Source organism: Musca autumnalis, unplaced genomic scaffold (genome assembly GCF_047663935.1).
Source record: "Musca autumnalis isolate F117 unplaced genomic scaffold, ASM4766393v1 scaffold_4, whole genome shotgun sequence".
Lineage (NCBI taxonomy): Eukaryota > Metazoa > Arthropoda > Insecta > Diptera > Muscidae > Musca > Musca autumnalis.
Window position 1 is genome coordinate 213938641 of NW_027411977.1, and position 24133 is coordinate 213962773.

The following is a 24133-nucleotide window of genomic DNA, read 5'->3' on the forward strand; positions in this document are numbered from 1 at the left end:
CAACCCATAGACCAATAAACGTGGATTTTTAAAGAACATTTTTTCTACAACCCATAGACCAATAAAAGTGGATTTTTAAAGAACATTTTTTCTACAACCCATAGACCAATAAAAGTGGATTTTTAAAGAACATTTTTTCTACAACCCATAGACCAATAAACGTGGATTTTTAAAGAACATTTTTTCTACAACCCATAGACCAATAAACGTGGATTTTTAAAGAACATTTTTTCTACAACCCATAGACCAATAAACGTGGATTTTTAAAGAACATTTTTTCTACAACCCATAGACCAATAAACGTGGATTTTTAAAGAACATTTTTTCACCTACCCATAGACCAATAAACGTGGATTTTTAAAGAATATTTTTTCACCTACCCATAGACCAATAAACGTGGATTTTTAAAGAATATTTTTTCACCTACCCATAGACCAATAAACGTGGATTTTTAAAGAATATTTTTTCACCTACCCATAGACCAATAAACGTGGATTTTTAAAGAATATTTTTTCACCTACCCATAGACCAATAAACGTGGATTTTTAAAGAATATTTTTTCACCTACCCATAGACCAATAAACGTGGATTTTTAAAGAATATTTTTTCACCTACCCATAGACCAATAAACGTGGATTTTTAAAGAATATTTTTTCACCTACCCATAGACCAATAAACGTGGATTTTTAAAGAATATTTTTTCACCTACCCATAGACCAATAAACGTGGATTTTTAAAGAATATTTTTTCACCTACCCATAGACCAATAAACGTGGATTTTTAAAGAATATTTTTTCACCTACCCATAGACCAATAAACGTGGATTTTTAAAGAATATTTTTTCACCTACCCATAGACCAATAAACGTGGATTTTTAAAGAATATTTTTTCACCTACCCATAGACCAATAAACGTGGATTTTTAAAGAATATTTTTTCACCTACCCATAGACCAATAAACGTGGATTTTTAAAGAATATTTTTTCACCTACCCATAGACCAATAAACGTGGATTTTTAAAGAATATTTTTTCTACAACCCATGGACCAATAAACGTGGATTTTTAAAGAATATTTTTTCACCTACCCATAGACCAATAAACGTGGATTTTTAAAAAATATTTTTCCACCTACCCATAGACCAATAAACGTGGATTTTTAAAGAATATTTTTTCACCTACCCATAGACCAATAAACGTGGATTTTTAAAGAATATTTTTTCACCTACCCATAGACCAATAAACGTGGATTTTTAAAGAATATTTTTTCACCTACCCATAGACCAATAAACGTGGATTTTTAAAGAATATTTTTTCACCTACCCATAGACCAATAAACGTGGATTTTTAAAGAATATTTTTTCACCTACCCATAGACCAATAAACGTGGATTTTTAAAGTATATTTTTTCACCTACCCATAGACCAATAAACGTGGATTTTTAAAGAATATTTTTTCACCTACCCATAGACCAATAAACGTGGATTTTTAAAGAATATTTTTTCACCTACCCATAGACCAATAAACGTGGATTTTTAAAGAATATTTTTTCACCTACCCATAGACCAATAAACGTGGATTTTTAAAGAATATTTTTTCACCTACCCGTAGACCAATAAACGTGGATTTTTAAAGAATATTTTTTCACCTACCCATAGACCAATAAACGTGGATTTTTAAAGAACATTTTTTCTACAACCCATAGACCAATAAGCGTGGATTTTTAAAGAACATTTTTTCTACAACCCATAGACCAAAAAACGTGGATTTTTAAAGAACATTTTTTCTACAACCCATAGACCAAAAAACGTGGATTTTTAAAGAACATTTTTTCTACAACCCATAGACCAATAAACGTGGATTTTTAAAGAACATTTTTTCTACAACCCATAGACCAATAAACGTGGATTTTTAAAGAATATTTTTCACCTACCCATAGACCAATAAACGTGGATTTTTAAAGAATATTTTTTCACCTACCCATAGACCAATAAACGTGGATTTTTAAAGAACATTTTTTCTACAACCCATAGACCAAAAAACGTGGATTTTTAAAAAACATTTTTTCTACAACCCATAGACCAATAAACGTGGATTTTTAAAGAACATTTTTTCTACAACCCATAGACCAATAAACGTGGATTTTTAAAGAACATTTTTTCTACAACCCATAGACCAATAAGCGTGGATTTTTAAAGAACATTTTTTCTACAACCCATAGACCAATAAACGTGGATTTTTAAAGAACATTTTTTCTACAACCCATAGACCAAAAAACGTGGATTTTTAAAAAACATTTTTTCTACAACCCATAGACCAATAAACGTGGATTTTTAAAGAACATTTTTTCTACAACCCATAGACCAATAAACGTGGATTTTTAAAGAACATTTTTTCTACAACCCATAGACCAATAAGCGTGGATTTTTAAAGAACATTTTTTCTACAACCCATAGACCAATAAACGTGGATTTTTAAAGAACATTTTTTCTACAACCCATAGACCAATAAAAGTGGATTTTTAAAGAACATTTTTTCTACAACCCATAGACAAATAAACGTGGATTTTTAAAGAACATTTTTTCTACAACCCATAGACCAATAAGCGTGGATTTTTAAAGAACATTTTTTCTACAACCCATAGACCAATAAACGTGGATTTTTAAAGAACATTTTTTCTACAACCCATAGACCAATAAAAGTGGATTTTTAAAGAACATTTTTTCTACAACCCATAGACAAATAAACGTGGATTTTTAAAGAACATTTTTTCTACAACCCATAGACCAATAAAAGTGGATTTTTAAAGAACATTTTTTCTACAACCCATAGACCAATAAACGTGGATTTTTAAAGAACATTTTTTCTACAACCCATAGACCAAAAAACGTGGATTTTTAAAGAACATTTTTTCTACAACCCATAGACCAAAAAACGTGGATTTTTAAAGAACATTTTTTCTACAACCCATAGACCAATAAACGTGGATTTTTAAAGAACATTTTTTCTACAACCCATAGACCAATAAACGTGGATTTTTAAAGAACATTTTTTCTACAACCCATAGACCAATAAACGTGGATTTTTAAAGAACATTTTATCTACAACCCATAGACCAAAAAACGTGGATTTTTAAAGAACATTTTATCTACAACCCATAGACCAAAAAACGTGGATTTTTAAAGAACATTTTTTCTACAACCCATAGACCAAAAAACGTGGATTTTTAAAAAACATTTTTTCTACAACCCATAGACCAATAAACGTGGATTTTTAAAGAACATTTTTTCTACAACCCATAGACCAATAAACGTGGATTTTTAAAGAACATTTTATCTACAACCCATAGACCAAAAAACGTGGATTTTTAAAGAACATTTTTTCTACAACCCATAGACCAATAAACGTGGATTTTTAAAGAACATTTTTTCTACAACCCATAGACCAATAAGCGTGGATTTTTAAAGAACATTTTTTCTACAACCCATAGACCAATAAACGTGGATTTTTAAAGAACATTTTTTCTACAACCCATAGACCAATAAAAGTGGATTTTTAAAGAACATTTTTTCTACAACCCATAGACGAAAAAACGTGGATTTTTAAAGAACATTTTTTCTACAACCCATAGACCAATAAACGTGGATTTTTAAAGAACATTTTTTCTACAACCCATAGACCAATAAGCGTGGATTTTTAAACAACATTTTTTCTACAACCCATAGACCAATAAACGTGGATTTTTAAAGAACATTTTTTCTACAACCCATAGACCAATAAACGTGGATTTTTAAAGAACATTTTTTCTACAACCCATAGACCAATAAACGTGGATTTTTAAAGAACATTTTTTCTACAACCCATAGACCAATTAACGTGGATTTTTAAAGAACATTTTTTCTACAACCCATAGACCAATAAACGTGGATTTTTAAAGAACATTTTTTCTACAACCCATAGACCAATAAGCGTGGATTTTTAAAGAACATTTTTTCTACAACCCATAGACCAATAAACGTGGATTTTTAAAGAACATTTTTTCTACAACCCATAGACCAATAAACGTGGATTTTTAAAGAACATTTTATCTACAACTAATAGACCAAAAAACGTGGATTTTTAAAGAACATTTTTTCTACAACCCATAGACCAAAAAACGTGGATTTTTAAAAAACATTTTTTCTACAACCCATAGACCAATAAAGGTGGATTTTTAAAGAACATTTTTTCTACAACCCATAGACCAAAAAACGTGGATTTTTAAAGAACATTTTTTCTACAACCCATAGACCAAAAAACGTGGATTTTTAAAGAACATTTTTTCTACAACCCTTAGACCAATAAACGTGGATTTTTAAAGAACATTTTATCTACAACTAATAGACCAAAAAACGTGGATTTTTAAAGAACATTTTTTCTACAACCCATAGACCAATAAACGTGGATTTTTAAAGAACATTTTTTCTACAACCCATAGACCAATAAACGTGGATTTTTAAAGAACATTTTATCTACAACCCATAGACCAATAAACGTGGATTTTTAAAGAACATTTTTTCTACAACCCATAGACCAAAAAACGTGGATTTTTAAAAAACATTTTTTCTACAACCCATAGACCAATAAACGTGGATTTTTAAAGAACATTTTTTCTACAACCCATAGACCAAAAAACGTGGATTTTTAAAGAACATTTTTTCTACAACCCATAGACCAATAAGCGTGGATTTTTAAAGAACATTTTTTCTACAACCCATAGACCAATAAACCTGGATTTTTAAAGAACATTTTTTCTACAACCCATAGACCAATAAACGTGGATTTTTAAAGAACATTTTTTCTACAACCCATAGACCAAAAAACGTGGATTTTTAAAGAACATTTTTTCTACAACCCATAGACCAATAAGCGTGGATTTTTAAAGAACATTTTTTCTACAACCCATAGACCAATAAACCTGGATTTTTAAAGAACATTTTTTCTACAACCCATAGACCAATAAACGTGGATTTTTAAAGAACATTTTTTTTACAACCCATAGACCAATAAGCGTGGATTTTTAAAGAACATTTTTTCTACAACCCATAGACCAATAAACGTGGATTTTTAAAGAACATTTTTTCTACAACCCGTAGACCAATAAGCGTGGATTTTTAAAGAACATTTTTTCTACAACCCATAAACGTGGATTTTTAAAGAACATTTTTTCTACAACCCATAGACCAATAAGCGTGGATTTTTAAAGAACATTTTTTCTACAACCCATAGACCAATAAACGTGGATTTTTAAAGAACATTTTATCTACAACCCATAGACCAAAAAACGTGGATTTTTAAAGAACATTTTTTCTACAACCCATAGACCAATAAACGTAGATTTTTAAAGAACATTTTTTCTACAACCCATAGACCAATAAGCGTGGATTTTTAAAGAACATTTTTTCTACAACCCATAGACCAATAAACGTGGATTTTTAAAGAACATTTTATCTACAACCCATAGACCAAAAAACGTGGATTTTTAAAGAACATTTTTTCTACAACCCATAGACCAATAAACGTAGATTTTTAAAGAACATTTTTTCTACAACCCATAGACCAATAAGCGTGGATTTTTAAAGAACATTTTTTCTACAACCCATAGACCAATAAACGTGGATTTTTAAAGAACATTTTTTCTACAACCCATAGACCAATAAACGTGGATTTTTAAAGAACATTTTTTCTACAACCCGTAGACCAATAAGCGTGGATTTTTAAAGAACATTTTTTCTACAACCCATAAACGTGGATTTTTAAAGAACATTTTTTCTACAACCCATAGACCAATAAGCGTGGATTTTTAAAGAACATTTTTTCTACAACCCATAGACCAATAAACGTGGATTTTTAAAGAACATTTTATCTACAACCCATAGACCAAAAAACGTGGATTTTTAAAGAACATTTTTTCTACAACCCATAGACCAATAAACGTAGATTTTTAAAGAACATTTTTTCTACAACCCATAGACCAATAAGCGTGGATTTTTAAAGAACATTTTTTCTACAACCCATAGACCAATAAGCGTGGATTTTTAAAGAACATTTTATCTACAACCCATAGACCAAAAAACGTGGATTTTTAAAGAACATTTTTTCTACAACCCATAGACCAATAAACGTGGATTTTTAAAGAACATTTTATCTACAACCCATAGACCAAAAAACGTGGATTTTTAAAGAAAATTTTTTCTACAACCCATAGACCAATAAACGTGGATTTTTAAAGAACATTTTATCTACAACCCATAGACCAAAAAACGTGGATTTTTAAAGAAAATTTTTTCTACAACCCATAGACCAATAAACGTGGATTTTTAAAGAACATTTTTTCTACAACCCATAGACCAATAAACGTAGACTTTTAAAGAACATTTTTTCTACAACCCATAGACCAATAAGCGTGGATTTTTAAAGAACATTTTTTCTACAACCCATAGACCAATAAACGTGGATTTTTAAAGAACATTTTATCTACAACCCATAGACCAAAAAACGTGGATTTTTAAAGAACATTTTTTCTACAACCCATAGACCAATAAACGTGGATTTTTAAAGAACATTTTTTCTACAACCCATAGACCAATAAACGTATATTTTTAAAGAACATTTTTTCTACAACCCATAGACCAATAAGCGTGGATTTTTAAAGAACATTTTTTCTACAACCCATAGACCAATAAACGTGGATTTTTAAAGAACATTTTATCTACAACCCATAGACCAATAAACGTATATTTTTAAAGAACATTTTTTCTACAACCCATAGACCAATAAGCGTGGATTTTTAAAGAACATTTTTTCTACAACCCATAGACCAATAAACGTGGATTTTTAAAGAACATTTTATCTACAACCCATAGACCAAAAAACGTGGATTTTTAAAGAACATTTTTTCTACAACCCATAGACCAATAAACGTGGATTTTTAAAGAACATTTTTTCTACAACCCATAGACCAATAAGCGTGGATTTTTAAAGAACATTTTTTCTACAACCCATAGACCAATAAGCGTGGATTTTTAAAGAACATTTTTTCTACAACCCATAGACCAATAAACGTGGATTTTTAAAGAACATTTTTTCTACAACCCATAGACCAATAAGCGTGGATTTTTAAAGAACATTTTTTCTACAACCCATAGACCAATAAACGTGGATTTTTAAAGAACATTTTTTCTACAACCCATAGACCAATAAACGTGGATTTTTAAAGAACATTTTTTCTACAACCCATAGACCAATAAACGTGGATTTTTAAAGAACATTTTTTCTACAACCCGTAGACCAATAAGCGTGGATTTTTAAAGAACATTTTTTCTACAACCCATAGACCAATAAACGTGGATTTTTAAAGAACATTTTTTCTACAACCCATAGACCAATAAACGTGGATTTTTAAAGAACATTTTATCTACAACCCATAGACCAAAAAACGTGGATTTTTAAAGAACATTTTTTCTACAACCCATAGACCAATAAACGTAGATTTTTAAAGAACATTTTTTCTACAACCCATAGACCAATAAGCGTGGATTTTTAAAGAACATTTTTTCTACAACCCATAGACCAATAAACGTGGATTTTTAAAGAACATTTTTTCTACAACCCATAGACCAATAAACGTGGATTTTTAAAGAACATTTTATCTACAACCCATAGACCAAAAAACGTGGATTTTTAAAGAACATTTTTTCTACAACCCATAGACCAATAAACGTGGATTTTTAAAGAACATTTTTTCTACAACCCATAGACCAATAAACGTAGATTTTTAAAGAACATTTTTTCTACAACCCATAGACCAATAAGCGTGGATTTTTAAAGAACATTTTTTCTACAACCCATAGACCAATAAACGTGGATTTTTAAAGAACATTTTTTCTACAACCCATAGACCAATAAACGTAGATTTTTAAAGAACATTTTTTCTACAACCCATAGACCAATAAGCGTGGATTTTTAAAGAACATTTTTTCTACAACCCATAGACCAATAAACGTGGATTTTTAAAGAACATTTTTTCTACAACCCATAGACCAATAAACGTGGATTTTTAAAGAACATTTTATCTACAACCCATAGACCAAAAAACGTGGATTTTTAAAGAACATTTTTTCTACAACCCATAGACCAAAAAACGTGGATTTTTAAAAAACATTTTTTCTACAACCCATAGACCAATAAACGTGGATTTTTAAAGAACATTTTTTCTACAACCCATAGACCAATAAGCGTGGATTTTTAAAGAACATTTTTTCTACAACCCATAGACCAATAAACCTGGATTTTTAAAGAACATTTTTTCTACAACCCATAGACCAATAAACGTGGATTTTTAAAGAACATTTTTTCTACAACCCATAGACCAATAAGCGTGGATTTTTAAAGAACATTTTTTCTACAACCCATAGACCAATAAACGTAGATTTTTAAAGAACATTTTTTCTACAACCCATAGACCAATAAGCGTGGATTTTTAAAGAACATTTTTTCTACAACCCATAGACCAATAAACGTGGATTTTTAAAGAACATTTTTTCTACAACCCATAGACCAATAAACGTGGATTTTTAAAGAACATTTTATCTACAACCCATAGACCAAAAAACGTGGATTTTTAAAGAACATTTTTTCTACAACCCATAGACCAATAAACGTAGATTTTTAAAGAACATTTTTTCTACAACCCATAGACCAATAAGCGTGGATTTTTAAAGAACATTTTTTCTACAACCCATAGACCAATAAACGTGGATTTTTAAAGAACATTTTATCTACAACCCATAGACCAAAAAACGTGGATTTTTAAAGAACATTTTTTCTACAACCCATAGACCAATAAACGTAGATTTTTAAAGAACATTTTTTCTACAACCCATAGACCAATAAGCGTGGATTTTTAAAGAACATTTTTTCTACAACCCATAGACCAATAAACGTGGATTTTTAAAGAACATTTTTTCTACAACCCATAGACCAATAAACGTAGATTTTTAAAGAACATTTTTTCTACAACCCATAGACCAATAAGCGTGGATTTTTAAAGAACATTTTTTCTACAACCCATAGACCAATAAACGGGGATTTTTAAAGAACATTTTTTCTACAACCCATAGACCAATAAGCGTGGATTTTTAAAGAACATTTTTTCTACAACCCATAGACCAATAAACGTGGATTTTTAAAGAACATTTTTTCTACAACCCATAGACCAATAAGCGTGGATTTTTAAAGAACATTTTTTCTACAACCCATAGACCAATAAACGTGGATTTTTAAAGAACATTTTTTCTACAACCCATAGACCAATAAACGTGGATTTTTAAAGAACATTTTATCTACAACCCATAGACCAAAAAACGTGGATTTTTAAAGAACATTTTTTCTACAACCCATAGACCAATAAACGTAGATTTTTAAAGAAAATTTTTTCTACAACCCATAGACCAATAAACGTGGATTTTTAAAGAACTTTTTATCTACAACCCATAGACCAAAAAACGTGGATTTTTAAAGAAAATTTTTTCTACAACCCATAGACCAATAAGCGTGGATTTTTAAAGAACATTTTTTCTACAACCCATAGACCAATAAACGTGGATTTTTAAAAAACATTTTTTCTACAACCCATAGACCAATAAGCGTGGATTTTTAAGGAACATTTTTTCTACAACCCATAGACCAATAAACGTGGATTTTTAAAGAACATTTTTTCTACAACCCATAGACCAATAAACGTGGATTTTTAAAGAACATTTTATCTACAACCCATAGACCAAAAAACGTGGATTTTTAAAGAACATTTTTTCTACAACCCATAGACCAATAAACGTAGATTTTTAAAGAACATTTTTTCTACAACCCATAGACCAATAAGCGTGGATTTTTAAAGAACATTTTTTCTACAACCCATAGACCAATAAACGTGGATTTTTAAAGAACATTTTTTCTACAACCCATAGACCAATAAACGTAGATTTTTAAAGAACATTTTTTCTACAACCCATAGACCAATAAGCGTGGATTTTTAAAGAACATTTTTTCTACAACCCATAGACCAATAAACGTGGATTTTTAAAGAACATTTTTTCTACAACCCATAGACCAATAAGCGTGGATTTTTAAAGAACATTTTTTCTACAACCCATAGACCAATAAACGTGGATTTTTAAAGAACATTTTTTCTACAACCCATAGACCAATAAGCGTGGATTTTTAAAGAACATTTTTTCTACAACCCATAGGCCAATAAACGTGGATTTTTAAAGAACATTTTTTCTACAACCCATAGACCAATAAGCGTGGATTTTTAAAGAACATTTTTTCTACAACCCATAGACCAATAAACGTGGATTTTTAAAGAACATTTTTTCTACAACCCATAGACCAATAAGCGTGGATTTTTAAAGAACATTTTTTCTACAACCCATAGACCAATAAACGTGGATTTTTAAAGAACATTTTTTCTACAACCCATAGACCAATAAACGTGGATTTTTAAAGAACGTTTTTTCTACAACCCATAGACCAATAAGCGTGGATTTTTAAAGAACATTTTTTCTACAACCCATAGACCAATAAACGTGGATTTTTAAAGAACATTTTTTCTACAACCCATAGACCAATAAGCGTGGATTTTTAAAGAACATTTTTTCTACAACCCATAGACCAATAAACGTGGATTTTTAAAGAACATTTTTTCTACAACCCATAGACCAATAAACGTGGATTTTTAAAAGACATTTTATCTACAACCCATAGACCAATAAACGTGGATTTTTAAAGAACATTTTTTCTACAACCCATAGACCAATAAGCGTGGATTTTTAAAGAACATTTTTTCTACAACCCATAGACCAATAAGCGTGGATTTTTAAAGAACATTTTTTCTACAACCCATAGACCAATAAGCGTGGATTTTTAAAGAACATTTTTTCTACAACCCATAGACCAATAAACGTGGATTTTTAAAGAACATTTTTTCTACAACCCATAGACCAATAAACGTGGATTTTTAAAAGACATTTTATCTACAACCCATAGACCAATAAGCGTGGATTTTTAAAGAACATTTTTTCTACAACCCATAGACCAATAAACGTAGATTTTTAAAGAACATTTTTTCTACAACCCATAGACCAATAAGCGTGGATTTTTAAAGAACATTTTTTCTACAACCCATAGACCAATAAAAGTGGATTTTTAAAGAACATTTTTTCTACAACCCATAGACCAATAAACGTGGATTTTCAAAGAACATTTTTTCTACAACCCATAGACCAATAAACGTGGATTTTTAAAAGACATTTTATCTACAACCCATAGACCAAAAAACGTGGATTTTTAAAGAACATTTTTTCTACAACCCATAGACCAATAAACGTAGATTTTTAAAGAACATTTTTTCTACAACCCATAGACCAATAAGCGTGGATTTTTAAAGAACATTTTTTCTACAACCCATAGACCAATAAAAGTGGATTTTTAAAGAACATTTTTTCTACAACCCATAGACCAATAAACGTGGATTTTTAAAGAACATTTTTTCTACAACCCATAGACCAAAAAACGTGGATTTTTAAAGAACATTTTTTCTACAACCCATAGACCAATAAAAGTGGATTTTTAAAGAACATTTTTTCTACAACCCATAGACCAATAAACGTGGATTTTTAAAGAACATTTTTTCTACAACCCATAGACCAAAAAACGTGGATTTTTAAAGAACATTTTTTCTACAACCCATAGACCAATAAACGTGGATTTTTAAAGAACATTTTTTCTACAACCCATAGACCAATAAAAGTGGATTTTTAAAGAACTTTTTTTCTACAACCCATAGACCAATAAACGTGGATTTTTAAAGAACATTTTTTCTACAACCCATAGACCAAAAAACGTGGATTTTTAAAGAACATTTTTTCTACAACCCATAGACCAATAAACGTGGATTTTTAAAGAACATTTTTTCTACAACCCATAGACCAATAAAAGTGGATTTTTAAAGAACATTTTTTCTACAACCCATAGACCAATAAACGTGGATTTTTAAAGAACATTTTTTCTACAACCCATAGACCAATAAACGTGGATTTTTAAAGAACATTTTTTCTACAACCCATAGACCAATAAACGTGGATTTTTAAAGAACATTTTTTCTACAACCCATAGACCAATAAACGTGGATTTTTAAAGAACATTTTTTCTACAACCCATAGACCAATAAACGTGGATTTTTAAAGAACATTTTTTCTACAACCCATAGACCAATAAACGTGGATTTTTAAAGAACATTTTTCTACAACCCATAGACCAATAAACGTGGATTTTTTAAGAACATTTTTTCTACAGCCCATAGACCAATAAACGTGGATTTTTAAAGAATATTTTTTCACCTACCCATAGACCAATAAACGTGGATTTTTAAAGAATATTTTTTCACCTACCCATAGACCAATAAACGTGGATTTTTAACGAATATTTTTTCACCTACCCATAGACCAATAAACGTGGATTTTTAAAGAATATTTTTTACCTACCCATAGACCAATAAACGTGGATTTTTAAAGAATATTTTTCACCTACCCATAGACCAATAAACGTGGATTTTTAAAGAATATTTTTTCTACAACCCATAGACCAATAAACGTGGATTTTTAAAGAATATTTTTTCTACAACCCATAGACCAATAAACATGGATTTTTAAAGAACATTTTTTCTACAACCTAGACCAATAAAAGTGGATTTTTGAAGAATAGTTGTTCAACGACCTATAGACCAATAAACGTGGATTTTTGAAGAATAGTTGTTCAACGACCCATAGACCAACAAACGTGGATTTTTAAAGAATATTTTTTCACCTACCCATAGACCAATAAACGTGGATTTTTAAAGAACATTTTTTCTACAACCCATAGACCAATAAACGTGGATTTTTAAAGAACATTTTTTCTACAACCCATAGACCAATAAACGTGGATTTTTAAAGAACATTTTTTCTACAACCTAGACCAATAAAAGTGGATTTTTGAAGAATAGTTGTTCAACGACCTATAGACCAATAAACGTGGATTTTTGAAGAATAGTTGTTCAACGACCCATAGACCAACAAACGTGGATTTTTAAAGAATATTTTTTCACCTACCCATAGACCAATAAACGTGGATTTTTAAAGAATATTTTTTCACCTACCCATAGACCAATAAACGTGGATTTTTAAAGAATATTTTTTCACCTACCCATAGACCAATAAACGTGGATTTTTAAAGAACATTTTTTCTACAACCCATAGACCAATAAACGTGGATTTTTAAAGAACATTTTTTCTACAACCCATAGACCAATAAACGTGGATTTTTAAAGAACATTTTTTCTACAACCTAGACCAATAAAAGTGGATTTTTGAAGAATAGTTGTTCAACGACCTATAGACCAATAAACGTGGATTTTTAAAGAATATTTTTCACCTACCCATAGACCAATAAACGTGGATTTTTAAAGAATATTTTTTCACCTACCCATAGACCAATAAACGTGGATTTTTAAAGAATATTTTTCACCTACCCATAGACCAATAAACGTGGATTTTTAAAGAATATTTTTTCACCTACCCATAGACCAATAAACGTGGATTATTTAAGAATATTTTTCACCTACCCTTAGAACAATAAACGTGGATTTTTAAAGAATATTTTTCTACAACCCATAGACCAATAAACGTGTATTTTTAAAGAACATTTTTTCTACAACCCCTAGACCAATAAACGTGGATTTTTTAAGCACATTTTTTCTACAACCCATAGACCAATAAACGTGGATTTTTTAAGAACATTTTTTCTACAACCCATAGACCAATAAACGTGGATTTTTTAAGAACATTTTTTCTACAACCCATAGACCAATAAACGTGGATTTTTAAAGAACATTTTTTCTACAACCCATAGACCAATAAACGTGGATTTTTAAAGAACATTTTTTCTACAACCTAGACCAATAAAAGTGGATTTTTGAAGAATAGTTGTTCAACGACCTATAGACCAATAAACGTGGATTTTTAAAGAATATTTTTCACCTACCCATAGACCAATAAACGTGGATTTTTAAAGAATATTTTTTCACCTACCCATAGACCAATAAACGTGGATTTTTAAAGAATATTTTTTCACCTACCCATAGACCAATAAACGTGGATTTTTAAAGAACATTTTTTCTACAACCCATAGACCAATAAACGTGGATTTTTAAAGAACATTTTTTCTACAACCCATAGACCAATAAACGTGGATTTTTAAAGAACATTTTTTCTATAACCTAGACCAATAAAAGTGGATTTTTGAAGAATAGTTGTTCAACGACCTATAGACCAATAAACGTGGATTTTTAAAGAATATTTTTCACCTACCCATAGACCAATAAACGTGGATTTTTAAAGAATATTTTTTCACCTACCCATAGACCAATAAACGTGGATTTTTAAAGAATATTTTTTCACCTACCCATAGACCAATAAACGTGGATTTTTAAAGAACATTTTTTCTACAACCCATAGACCAATAAACGTGGATTTTTAAAGAACATTTTTTCTACAACCCATAGACCAATAAACGTGGATTTTTAAAGAACATTTTTTCTACAACCTAGACCAATAAAAGTGGATTTTTGAAGAATAGTTGTTCAACGACCTATAGACCAATAAACGTGGATTTTTAAAGAATATTTTTCACCTACCCATAGACCAATAAACGTGGATTTTTAAAGAATATTTTTTCACCTACTCATAGACCAATAAACGTGGATTTTTAAAGAATATTTTTTCACCTACCCATAGACCAATAAACGTGGATTTTTAAAGAACATTTTTTCTACAACCCATAGACCAATAAACGTGGATTTTTAAAGAACATTTTTTCTACAACCTAGACCAATAAAAGTGGATTTTTGAAGAATAGTTGTTCAACGACCTATAGACCAATAAACGTGGATTTTTAAAGAATATTTTTCACCTACCCATAGACCAATAAACGTGTATTTTTAAAGAACATTTTTTCTACAACCCATAGACCAATAAACGTGGATTTTTAGAGAACATTTTTTCTACAACCCCTAGACCAATAAACGTGGATTTTTTAAGCACATTTTTTCTACAACCCATAGACCAATAAACGTGGATTTTTTAAGAACATTTTTTCTACAACCCATAGACCAATAAACGTGGATTTTTAAAGAACATTTTTCCTACAACCCATAGACCAATAAACGTGGATTTTTAAAGAACATTTTTTCTACAACCTAGACCAATAAAAGTGGATTTTTGAAGAATAGTTGTTCAACGACCTATAGACCAATAAACGTGGATTTTTAAAGAATATTTTTCACCTACCCATAGACCAATAAACGTGGATTTTTAAAGAATATTTTTTCACCTACCCATAGACCAATAAGCGTGGATATTTAAAGAACATTTTTTCTACAACCCATAGACCAATAAACGTGGATTTTTAAAGAACATTTTTTCTACAACCCATAGACCAATAAACGTGGATTTTTTAAGAACATTTTTTCTACAACCCCTAGACCAATAAACGTGGATTTTTTAAGCACATTTTTTCTACAACCCATAGACCAATAAACGTGGATTTTTAGAGAACATTTTTTCTACAACCCATAGACCAATAAACGTGGATTTTTTAAGAACATTTTTTCTACAACCCATAGACCAATAAACGTGGATTTTTAAAGAACATTTTTCCTACAACCCATAGACCAATAAACGTGGATTTTTAAAGAACATTTTTTCTACAACCTAGACCAATAAAAGTGGATTTTTGAAGAATAGTTGTTCAACGACCTATAGACCAATAAACGTGGATTTTTAAAGAATATTTTTCACCTACCCATAGACCAATAAACGTGGATTTTTAAAGAATATTTTTTCACCTACCCATAGACCAATAAGCGTGGATATTTAAAGAACATTTTTTCTACAACCCATAGACCAATAAACGTGGATTTTTAAAGAACATTTTTTCTACAACCCATAGACCAATAAACGTGGATTTTTAAAGAACATTTTTTCTACAACCCATAGACCAATAAACGTGGATTTTTAAAGAACATTTTTTCTACAACCCATAGACCAAAAAACGTGGATTTTTAAAGAACATTTTTTCTACAACCCATAGACCAATAAGCGTGGATTTTTAAAGAACATTTTTTCTACAACCCATAGACCAATAAGCGTGGATTTTTAAAGAACATTTTTTCTACAACCCATAGACCAATAAACGTGGATTTTTAAAGAACATTTTTTCTACAACCCATAGACCAATAAGCGTGGATTTTTAAAGAACATTTTTTCTACAACCCATAGACCAATAAACGTGGATTTTTAAAGAACATTTTTTCTACAACCCATAGACCAATAAACGTGGATTTTTAAAGAACATTTTATCTACAACCCATAGACCAAAAAACGTGGATTTTTAAAGAACATTTTTTCTACAACCCATAGACCAATAAACGTAGATTTTTAAAGAACATTTTTTCTACAACCCATAGACCAATAAACGTGGATTTTTAAAGAACATTTTTTCTACAACCCATAGACCAATAAACGTGGATTTTTAAAGAACATTTTTTCTACAACCCATAGACCAATAAGCGTGGATTTTTAAAGAACATTTTATCTACAACTAATAGACCAAAAAACGTGGATTTTTAAAGAACATTTTTTCTACAACCCATAGACCAATAAAAGTGGATTTTTAAAGAACATTTTTTCTACAACCCATAGACCAAAAAACATGGATTTTTAAAGAACATTTTTTCTACAACCCATAGACCAATAAACGTGGATTTTTAAAGAACATTTTTTCTACAACCCATAGACCAATAAGCGTGGATTTTTAAAGAACATTTTTTCTACAACCCATAGACCAATAAACGTGGATTTTTAAAGAACATTTTTTCTACAACCCATAGACCAATAAGCGTGGATTTTTAAAGAACATTTTTTCTACAACCCATAGACCAATAAACGTGGATTTTTAAAGAACATTTTTTCTACAACCCATAGACCAATAAGCGTGGATTTTTAAAGAACATTTTTTCTACAACCCATAGACCAATAAACGTGGATTTTTAAAGAACATTTTTTCTACAACCCATAGACCAATAAACGTGGATTTTTAAAGAACATTTTTTCTACAACCCATAGACCAATAAACGTGGATTTTTAAAGAACATTTTTTCTACAACCCATAGACCAATAAACGTGGATTTTTAAAGAACATTTTTTCTACAACCCATAGACCAATTAACGTGGATTTTTAAAGAACATTTTTTCTACAACCCATAGACCAATAAACGTGGATTTTTAAAGAACATTTTTTCTACAACCCATAGACCAATAAACGTGGATTTTTAAAGAACATTTTTTCTACAACCCATAGACCAAAAAACGTGGATTTTTAAAAAACATTTTTTCTACAACCCATAGACCAATAAACGTGGATTTTTAAAGAACATTTTTTCTACAACCCATAGACCAATAAGCGTGGATTTTTAAAGAACATTTTTTCTACAACCCATAGACCAATAAACGTGGATTTTTAAAGAACATTTTTTCTACAACCCATAGACCAATAAGCGTGGATTTTTAAAGAACATTTTTTCTACAACCCATAGACCAATAAACGTGGATTTTTAAAGAACATTTTTTCTACAACCCATAGACCAAAAAACGTGGATTTTTAAAAAACATTTTTTCTACAACCCATAGACCAATAAACGTGGATTTTTAAAGAACATTTTTTCTACAACCCATAGACCAATAAGCGTGGATTTTTAAAGAACATTTTTTCTACAACCCATAGACCAATAAACGTGGATTTTTAAAGAACATTTTTTCTACAACCCATAGACCAATAAGCGTGGATTTTTAAAGAACATTTTTTCTACAACCCATAGACCAATAAACGTGGATTTTTAAAGAACATTTTTTCTACAACCCATAGACCAATAAGCGTGGATTTTTAAAGAACATTTTTTCTACAACCCATAGACCAATAAACGTGGATTTTTAAAGAACATTTTTTCTACAACCCATAGACCAATAAACGTAGATTTTTAAAGAACATTTTTTCTACAACCCATAGACCAATAAACGTGGATTTTTAAAGAACATTTTTTCTACAACCCATAGACCAAAAAACGTGGATTTTTAAAGAACATTTTTTCTACAACCCATAGACCAATAAACGTGGATTTTTAAAGAACATTTTTTCTACAACCCATAGACCAATAAACGTGGATTTTTAAAGAACATTTTTTCTACAACCCATAGACCAAAAAACGTGGATTTTTAAAGAACATTTTTTCTACAACCCATAGACCAATAAACCTGGATTTTTAAAGAACATTTTTTCTACAACCCATAGACCAATAAACGTGGATTTTTAAAGAACATTTTTTCTACAACCCATAGACCAATAAGCGTGGATTTTTAAAGAACATTTTTTCTACAACCCATAGACCAATAAACGTAGATTTTTAAAGAACATTTTTTCTACAACCCATAGACCAATAAGCGTGGATTTTTAAAGAACATTTTTTCTACAACCCATAGACCAATAAGCGTGGATTTTTAAAGAACATTTTTTCTACAACCCATAGACCAATAAACGTGGATTTTTAAAGAACATTTTATCTACAACCCATAGACCAAAAAACGTGGATTTTTAAAGAACATTTTTTCTACAACCCATAGACCAATAAACGTAGATTTTTAAAGAACATTTTTTCTACAACCCATAGACCAATAAGCGTGGATTTTTAAAGAACATTTTTTCTACAACCCATAGACCAATAAACGTGGATTTTTAAAGAACATTTTATCTACAACCCATAGACCAAAAAACGTGGATTTTTAAAGAACATTTTTTCTACAACCCATAGACCAATAAACGTAGATTTTTAAAGAACATTTTTTCTACAACCCATAGACCAATAAGCGTGGATTTTTAAAGAACATTTTTTCTACAACCCATAGACCAATAAACGTGGATTTTTAAAGAAAATTTTTTCTACAACCCATAGACCAATAAACGGACATTTTTAAAGAACATTTTTTCTACAACCCATAGACCAATAAGCGTGGATTTTTAAAGAACATTTTTTCTACAACCCATAGACCAATAAACGTGGATTTTTAAAGAACATTTTTTCTACAACCCATAGACCAATAAGCGTGGATTTTTAAAGAACATATTTTCTACAACCCATAGACCAATAAACGTGGATTTTTAAAGAACATTTTTTCTACAACCCATAGACCAATAAGCGTGGATTTTTAAAGAACATTTTTTCTACAACCCATAGACCAATAAACGTGGATTTTTAAAGAACATTTTTTCTACAACCCATAGACCAATAAACGTGGATTTTTAAAGAACATTTTATCTACAACCCATAGACCAAAAAACGTGGATTTTTAAAGAACATTTTTTCTACAACCCATAGACCAATAAACGTAGATTTTTAAAGAACATTTTTTCTACAACCCATAGACCAAAAAACGTGGATTTTTAAAGAACATTTTTTCTACAACCCATAGACCAATAAACGTGGATTTTTAAAGAACATTTTTTCTACAACCCATAGACCAATAAACGTAGATTTTTAAAGAACATTTTTTCTACAACCCATAGACCAATAAACGTGGATTTTTAAAGAACATTTTTTCTACAACCCATAAACCAAAAAACGTGGATTTTTAAAGAACATTTTTTCTACAACCCATAGACCAATAAACGTGGATTTTTAAAGAACATTTTTTCTACAACCCATAGACCAATAAGCGTGGATTTTTAAAGAACATTTTTTCTACAACCCATAGACCAATAAACGTGGATTTTTAAAGAACATTTTTTCTACAACCCATAGACCAATAAACGTGGATTTTTAAAGAACATTTTTTCTACAACCCATAGACCAATAAGCGTGGATTTTTAAAGAACATTTTTTCTACAACCCATAGACCAATAAACGTGGATTTTTAAAGAACATTTTTTCTACAACCCATAGACCAATAAACGTGGATTTTTAAAAGACATTTTATCTACAACCCATAGACCAATAAACGTGGATTTTTAAAGAACATTTTTTCTACAACCCATAGACCAATAAACGTAGATTTTTAAAGAACATTTTTTCTACAACCCATAGACCAATAAGCGTGGATTTTTAAAGAACATTTTTTCTACAACCCATAGACCAATAAGCGTGGATTTTTAAAGAACATTTTTTCTACAACCCATAGACCAATAAGCGTGGATTTTTAAAGAACATTTTTTCTACAACCCATAGACCAATAAACGTGGATTTTTAAAAGACATTTTATCTACAACCCATAGACCAATAAACGTGGATTTTTAAAAGACATTTTATCTACAACCCATAGACCAATAAACGTGGATTTTTAAAGAACATTTTTTCTACAACCCATAGACCAATAAACGTAGATTTTTAAAGAACATTTTTTCTACAACCCATAGACCAATAAGCGTGGATTTTTAAAGAACATTTTTTCTACAACCCATAGACCAATAAACGTGGATTTTTAAAAGACATTTTATCTACAACCCATAGACCAATAAACGTGGATTTTTAAAGAACATTTTTTCTACAACCCATAGACCAATAAACGTAGATTTTTAAAGAACATTTTTTCTACAACCCATAGAAGAATAAGCGTGGATTTTTAAAGAACATTTTTTCTACAACCCATAGACCAATATACGTGGATTTTTAAAAGACATTTTATCTACAACCCATAGACCAATAAACGTGGATTTTTAAAGAACATTTTTTTCTACAACCCATAGACCAATAAGCGTGGATTTTTAAAGAACATTTTTTCTATAACCCATAGACCAATAAACGTGGATTTTTAAAAGACATTTTATCTACAACCCATAGACCAATAAACGTGGATTTTTAAAGAACATTTTTTCTACAACCCATAGACCAATAAACGTAGATTTTTAAAGAACATTTTTTCTACAACCCATAGACCAATAAGCGTGGATTTTTAAAGAACATTTTTTCTACAACCCATAGACCAATAAACGTGGATTTTTAAAAGACATTTTATCTACAACCCATAGACCAATAAACGTGGATTTTTAAAGAACATTTTTTCTACAACCCATAGACCAATAAGCGTGGATTTTTAAAGAACATTTTTTCTACAACCCATAGACCAATAAACGTGGATTTTTAAAAGACATTTTATCTACAACCCATAGACCAATAAACGTGGATTTTTAAAGAACATTTTTTCTACAACCCATAGACCAATAAGCGTGGATTTTTAAAGAACATTTTTTCTACAACCCATAGACCAATAAACGTGGATTTTTAAAAGACATTTTATCTACAACCCATAGACCAATAAACGTGGATTTTTAAAGAACATTTTTTCTACAACCCATAGACCAATAAACGTAGATTTTTAAAGAACATTTTTTCTACAACCCATAGACCAATAAGCGTGGATTTTTAAAGAACATTTTTTCTACAACCCATAGACCAATAAGCGTGGATTTTTAAAGAACATTTTTTCTACAACCCATAGACCAATAAACGTGGATTTTTAAAAGACATTTTATCTACAACCCATAGACCAATAAACGTGGATTTTTAAAGAACATTTTTTCTACAACCCATAGACCAATAAGCGTGGATTTTTAAAGAACATTTTTTCTACAACCCATAGACCAATAAACGTGGATTTTTAAAAGACATTTTATCTACAACCCATAGACCAATAAACGTGGATTTTTAAAGAACATTTTTTCTACAACCCATAGACCAATAAGCGTGGATTTTTAAAGAACATTTTTTCTACAACCCATAGACCAATAAACGTGGATTTTTAAAAGACATTTTATCTACAACCCATAGACCAATAAACGTGGATTTTTAAAGAACATTTTTTCTACAACCCATAGACCAATAAACGTAGATTTTTAAAGAACATTTTTTCTACAACCCATAGACCAATAAGCGTGGATTTTTAAAGAACATTTTTTCTACAACCCATAGACCAATAAACGTGGATTTTTAAAAGACATTTTATCTACAACCCATAGACCAATAAACGTGGATTTTTAAAGAACATTTTTTCTACAACCCATAGACCAATAAACGTAGATTTTTAAAGAACATTTTTTCTACAACCCATAGACCAATAAGCGTGGATTTTTAAAGAACATTTTTTCTACAACCCATAGACCAATAAAAGTGGATTTTTAAAGAACATTTTTTCTACAACCCATAGACCAATAAACGTGGATTTTTAAAGAACATTTTTTCTACAACCCATAGACCAATAAACGTGGATTTTTAAAAGACATTTTATCTACAACCCATAGACCAATAAACGTGGATTTTTAAAGAACATTTTTTCTACAACCCATAGACCAATAAACGTGGATTTTTAAAGAACATTTTTTCTACAACCCATAGACCAATAAACGTGGATTTTTAAAGAACATTTTTTCTACAACCCATAGACCAATAAACGTGGATTTTTAAAGAACATTTTTTCTACAACCCATAGACCAATAAACGTGGATTTTTAAAAGACATTTTTTCTACAACCCATAGACCAATAAACGTGGATTTTTAAAGAACATTTTTTCTACAACCCATAGACCAATAAACGTGGATTTTTAAAGAACATTTTTTCTACAACCCATAGACCAATAAACGTGGATTTTTAAAGAACATTTTTTCTACAACCCATAGACCAATAAACGTGGATTTTTAAAAGACATTTTTTCTACAACCCATAGACCAATAAACGTGGATTTTTAAAGAACATTTTTTCTACAACCCATAGACCAATAAGCGTGGATTTTTAAAGAACATTTTTTCTACAACCCATAGACCAATAAACGTGGATTTTTAAAAGACATTTTATCTACAACCCATAGACCAATAAACGTGGATTTTTAAAGAACATTTTTTCTACAACCCATAGACCAATAAGCGTGGATTTTTAAAGAACATTTTTTCTACAACCCATAGACCAATAAACGTGGATTTTTAAAAGACATTTTATCTACAACCCATAGACCAATAAACGTGGATTTTTAAAGAACATTTTTTCTACAACCCATAGACCAATAAGCGTGGATTTTTAAAGAACATTTTTTCTACAACCCATAGACCAATAAACGTGGATTTTTAAAAGACATTTTATCTACAACCCATAGACCAATAAGCGTGGATTTTTAAAGAACATTTTTTCTACAACCCATAGACCAATAAGCGTGGATTTTTAAAGAACATTTTTTCTACAACCCATAGACCAATAAACGTGGATTTTTAAAAGACATTTTATCTACAACCCATAGACCAATAAACGTGGATTTTTAAAGAACATTTTTTCTACAACCCATAGACCAATAAACGTGGATTTTTAAAGAACATTTTTTCTACAACCCATAGACCAATAAGCCGTGGATTTTTAAAGAACATTTTTTCTACAACCCATAGACCAATAAACGTGGATTTTTAAAGAACATTTTTTCTACAACCCATAGACCAATAAGCGTGGATTTTTAAAGAACATTTTTTCTACAACCCATAGACCAATAAGCGTGGATTTTTAAAGAACATTTTTTCTACAACCCATAGACCAATAAACGTGGATTTTTTAAAGAACATTTTTTCTACAACCCATAGACCAATAAACGTGGATTTTTAAAGAACATTTTTTCTACAACCCATAGACCAATAAGCGTGGATTTTTAAAGAACATTTTTTCTACAACCCATAGACCAATAAACGTGGATTTTTAAAAGAACATTTTATCTACAACCCATAGACCAATAACGTGGATTTTTAAAGAACATTTTTTCTACAACCCATAGACCAATAAGCGTGGATTTTTAAAGAACATTTTTTCTACAACCCATAGACCAATAAACGTGGATTTTTAGAAACAACTACAACCCATAGACCAATAAACGTAGATTTTTTAAAGAACATTTTTTCTACAACCCATAGACCAATAAGCGTGGA